Source organism: Ovis aries, chromosome 17 (assembly GCF_016772045.2).
Source record: "Ovis aries strain OAR_USU_Benz2616 breed Rambouillet chromosome 17, ARS-UI_Ramb_v3.0, whole genome shotgun sequence".
In the NCBI taxonomy this organism is placed as follows: domain Eukaryota; kingdom Metazoa; phylum Chordata; class Mammalia; order Artiodactyla; family Bovidae; genus Ovis; species Ovis aries.
This window is the reverse complement of record NC_056070.1, coordinates 12,166,935-12,172,736: the sequence shown is the minus strand read 5'-3', so window position 1 is coordinate 12,172,736 and position 5,802 is coordinate 12,166,935.

Genomic DNA, 5,802 nt, shown 5'->3' with positions numbered 1-5,802 from the left:
TTTCTGGAATGCAGGCTCTGTGATTGGACTTCATACCACTCCAAACTATCCCCTTCTAAAAATGGTGTGTGGCAAGGAATTTCTCCTATTCAAGTGAAATGTACTTGCATCCATTTGCTTTATTAAGCTTGAGAATTTCTCCCTGCTTTCAGGGAGCTATTCAGAACTCAGCTGCATCTGGCCTTTAGGGGTTTGCAAAACCAGCCATAATCATCTCTGACTTAGAATGTCAGGAAGGCCTTGATGATGAAAAAAGTAGGCTGATGTTTTTTGAGTTTGTTCTGTTCTGTTTTGGGGGCCACACCATGTGGCATGCGGGATATTAGTCCCCCCACCAGGGATGGAACCTGCACTCCCTGCATTGAAAGTGCGGAGTCTTAGCTCGTGGACCGCCAGGGAAATCCCTTTGTTCCGTTCTTTAAATGCGAAAAGGAAACATGAACATTTTGAGACTCTGCTCCTTCGAGCAGATGGGTAGAGTGGCCAGAACAACTGGAATCTGGGAAATGCTTTTTAGTTTCTGCATTTCGCTTTTAAAACATAAATCCTTTTTTGCTGCACTCTCTCTGCATTCCCTAACGGCTCTCCATCTTACTCAGAATAAAACCTCTACAGCCGAACTGGGTTGGCCAGGTATTATGAGACCTGGTCCCTGGACCACCTTCTTGCACATTCCTAGAGTTTTCAAGAGTGGTCCAGGGATGCAACACAGCCCCATCCACCTCCCTCAGCCTGGCGTCTCTTGTTGTCTGGAGCCCCATCCCCTACAGGTATCCACAGCCTTCAGAATCGTGCTCCCACGGCGTCTCATGACCACTGTCCCCCTCCCCACTCTCTGCGCCCCTCCCTGCTTCCTAATATTGACATCACTTCTTACCTCCCAAGTCTATGCCTTCACTCATTTGTGTGTTTTCTGACTCTCCTCAACTGGGATGCTTTATAAAGGCAGCGAAAACTGCTCTGTTCCTTGTTATTTCCCCAGCACCTAGAACTGTCCACAGTCTGTCATAAGTCATCAATAAATAAGGAGGGAGTGAAAAGCTCAAGGTCTGTATCACCGCCACCACTGCCTGGCCTGAGCTTGAATGTGCTGCACTGTGGGCCACTGCAGCTGCCTGAGTGTCGGGCGACATGAATTCTCTCCAAAGGTGAACTAAGAGCTGGTGCCACTGTCCCCAGCTGAGGACCTTCTGTGTCTCAGATCCACAGCGCGTGCAGTTCTTGGTAGGGAGGAGTTGAGAATGGACTTGACTTCTCCGTCTGGGCTGAACAGAAGGAAAGCGGAACAGCTTTCCAGATTCACCTCTGAGCATACTTACTTAGTCTCTGTGGTCTGGCCCAGGGTTTCTCATCCTCCATGTCCTCAACACTGGGGGTCGGATCATTCTTTGCTGTGGGAGACTGTCCCATGCATTGTAGGGTATTGGGCAGCATCCCTGGTCTCTTATAGGGCTTCCCTGGTATCTCAGCTGGTAAAGAATCTGCTTGCAATGCAGGAGACTCCAGTTCAGCTCCTGGGTTGGGAAGACCCCCTGGAGAAGGGAAAGGCTACCCACTCCAGTATTCTGGCCTGGAGAATTCCATGGACTGTACATTCCGTGGGGTGGCAAGGAGTTGGCCATGACTGAGCGAATTTCACTTCCACTTTTTGGCCTCGTACCCTCTAGAGGACACTGGCACCCCTAGTGTGACAACCAAAACCATTCCCAGACATTGCCCGATGTCCCCTGTGCAGGGTGGAGTCGGGGTGGGCGGGTAGAGTCATCCCCAACTGAGAACCGCTGGCCTGGCAGCTAAGAGGTACAAGGACAGGCCCTAAGATGAAGCAGCCGCTCCTAAACCATTCCCACATTCAGCGATGGCAGGGACAGCACTGGGACAGAGAACCACAGGATGCAAAAATCGGGAATGGCTTTAAAGATCATCTGACTCTCGGGGTTTAGATTTTTCACTTTATTAGGGACAGCAATAAAAGCTGAACGCTGTAGCTGAAGTCTGTGTATGTTTCCCTTTCCTCCCATCCCGCTCCTCCTCCCTCACCCTGGGGCACTGCCTCAGAAACTCAGGGCTCCAAGAAGCAGGGACGGAAAGTATTAACAACACGCCCTCCATGCAGATGAGGACAGCCAGGCCTCCGAGCCATCAGAGACAAATAAGGGAGGGTCTAGGTGGTCCTTGGACTCCTGCCTTCTATCCCAATTTCCAACATACTTCTCTTTGCACCGCACTTGGCAGATCATTTATCTTCTTGGAGTATGTTGGGTGCTGTAAATATTTCAATAGATCCAGAGAGAGCCTGGAATCAAACAGAAAAATGGCCTAGAAAGATTAATCTACAGTTGCCGTTAGAACCAGTAGGATGACGGGACTTTGGAGACTGGCCACTGTGATGGGCCAGGCCAAGGCATGACCTGTGACAGGGCCCGGCAGTGGGCCGAGGGGCGAGACGTGCTGGAGGAGAAAGGACCAGTAGACCTGGATGGGGGTGTGCTGGCTGTCCTGGCCCACTACCCATCTAGGAGCCACCAGTGTAAGACGTAGCTTTAATTTACAACCACCATCTTGAACTCACTCCCTCCCCTCCTCTGGGTTCTGCATTTTCCGCCCTTCAAATAGCACCTGGGGACAATCTTCGCCCATCAGCCAGAGAGAGACGGTTTCTGCCAAGTGTTCTGTTAGTTACTTCGTGGAGGAAAGAAGCTGCCTGGAAATGCATTCCACTAGATATTAAAGAATGTATTTTCCTGATTTATAGTCAGGCTAGGCAGGGTTGTCTGAGAGGCAAGGAACCAATGGGGATATCCACTTGGACTAATGATTAATTATTATATATAAAGTGATGTTTTCCTATCAACCGACAGGCTAGAAAACGAGACTACAGCTTGCCAGGTTGGCATCACGGGTCACAGATGTTGCCTCTGCATTTTCAGATTGTCTTATCCATTACAGATGGCATCTTCTCATTTAGAAACATAATTTGTTGTTATCGCAGATTAAAAAAAAAAAGCTGACATTTCACTTGCAAGCCAAAGATTAGCATCAAGGCACAGGACTGCTTGTGAGAGTACATTAAGATGGGGCTGTGCTGTCCCTGAATCAAGGACGCCAGGCTCGAGCCGACAGAGCTGTAGATGGCGGCTGACTTCTGATCTTTATTATGCAAATGTGCAGCCCCGAGAGCCAGGCTGTTTAACCTCATCAGGGGAAATGTCACTGATCATTTCGGGTTCCAAATGTAGCACAAGCATTAGTACTATTATGTTATGATTATTATTATTTGTAGGGCATGATGTAAGCCTGAGCCCTCTGATTAAGCTGAGTTTCTACTTACTCAGGCCCTCTGGGGTCGAAAACCAAAGACTTCTTGATATTAAACAAATAAACAAATATATTTCGTTCTCTCTCTTTAATGCTAGCGGAGGGGGTGCTTCCCAGGGCTGGTGTCCTCCAGGCATGGGGAAGATGGTGAGAGTTTCGCAGTGTCTGATTTCCACCCCCAGCTGCCACCTCTTCTGTCTCCTCCAGGACTTCTGCCTCGGGGACAGAAATGTTTAGAGAAGCTGGGGCAGGAGACATGGGCAGATGTAAGGGTGGAAAATGGTGAGGAGGATGGAAAAGAGACAGATCCTTACTGCATGGGATTAGAGAAGAAAGGGCCTAAGGAAGGGAAAAGATCCTTCAGTCCCGGGCATGAGTCCCTGCTATCTAACTGAGGCATAAAGCAAACCGAGAAGGCTCCCGGATCTAAGAGGTGGAGACAAAAAGAGCTTGGAATCAAGCAACAAAGAAAAGGAAGTCAGCGAGAAGGGGAAAAGTCAGAGGCAGTTGATTTGCTGCCCAGGGTGACAGAAGGCGAAGGCTATGCCTCTCTGAATCCAGATTTCGGGACCTGAACCAGCAAGGTCCTACTTTCAGAAGAAAAGACTCTTGATGCGGGAAACGAGGAAAGAGAAGTACAACACACAGCTGTAGTGAAATTCTGGAGCAGAAAATCCAGCCCGAGTGTGTTCCCAGCCTGGCGCTAGGGAAAAGGTTCAGCTTTAACAAGGAACCCAGGAGGGAGGCTGGTTCACTGCACAAATGGAGGCACTAGATGCTTCTCTGAGACTCTCCCACCTAGCCCCGAGTCCTTCAGGCGTGAACGCTGACATCACGGTCTCAGTCCAATTAAATCAGACTTCTTAGGAGTGGGGTCCACACCCATATTGTTTAAAGCACTCTGGGTGACTCCATTGGGCCGCCAGGGCTGAGAACTGCTGCCTTAGATTCTGATGGACAGAAACTCCACAAACTCTTGCGTGTTTATCTTCTGCCATATCCTCTGGTATCCAGCACAGTGCTTGACAGAGAGTAGAAGTTGCATATAGATTTACTGCAGAAAAGGCTAGTGGGTGAAAGGAGGCATTTCTGTACTAGAAACAAGTATGGGTTTTGCTGGTAGCTCCATAGTATAAATAATCCACCTGCAATGAGGGAGGCGTGGGTTCGATCCCTGGGTTGGCAAGATCCCCTGGAGAAGGACCCGCTCCAGTATTCTTGCCTGAGAAATTCCATGGATGGAGGAGTCTGGCGGGCTACAGTCCACAGAGTCACAAAAGAGTCAGACACGACTGAGCAATTAAACAACAATAACTACAGCTGTAAGTAGGTCATTCAGGCACCTGTGCAGAGGTGGTACCTCCCAGCCCTCCAAGAGCCCTGCTGTCAGGGGTATGTTTGTCTCTTGTCCCGGCACGAGCAGACACACAGATGTTGCACCCTATATGTGGGTTCTTTAGTTGACATGAGATCAACAACCCTACCACCCAAGGAGTTGGTCCAGTTGTCTTCCTCTGTTCTCCTGGGAGCGCTGGTGTGACCACACAGCTTTCAGAGAAGGGGCTCAAGCTGCCACCCCACCACTGGCTTGCAGCCCACAATGGGCCATCATCTTTCTCCACCAGCAACTGAGGAAGAGTCAAGGATCGCTTCCGGTGGCCTTTTCTTCCTTACTGTTCCTCCTCAGGGTCTGGTCCTAAAGAGTTTGACAGAAGTGTTGGGTGACCTTTCCCTGGAGTCAGGAGACCTGTCCCTTTGGCTGCTGGTTGAGAGGATCCTCGCGAAGGGAAGCGAAGGAGGAGCCGTGTGTGGACTTGGATCTGAGTTAGTTTGGTGGAGGAGCGTCTCAGCAGCATGTCTGCGGGATGGAAGCCAAGGGACTCTGACATCAGCTGCCAGACTTGCGTACCACTGACAAGAGCTGCAGAAGCGACACCCTGGAGCAGTGTGTGGTCCTTCCGCTAATTCCTGAGAGTCCCTCAGCAGATGCTGCGAGAGAGTGGCGTTACTGTGAGCCCACTTCAGACCGTGCATGATGCCCCTGTGAAACGTGTGGGCTGGGATGCATTGTTTATCTCCCCGTTTCCACCAAGCAACAAGGCAGAGGAAAAGACAATGTTGGGGAGCAAGATGGGCCTGCATTTCAAACTTGACGTCACTACTGATGAACCCTAAAACTTCTGGCAAGTCTTTTGACTCAGTCGTCATGTTTAAAAAGTGAGGATGATGGAATTTACTGGACCGATTTATCGTGAGCGATAGATCTTAGGGCTATTAAGAAATCCTCTAGTTTTTGAATCCTATGCAGTTATTATTCCAACATTGGGCTCTGAGGTCTTTGAAGGTTTAGACAGCATTATTTTTTTTCTTTACCAGACTGAGTAGGTTTAATGGTGGACCCCAAAGATATGTCCAGGTTGTAACCTCCAGAACCTGCAAAGGTGACTATGTGGAAAAATGATCTTTGCACATGTAATTGTGGAT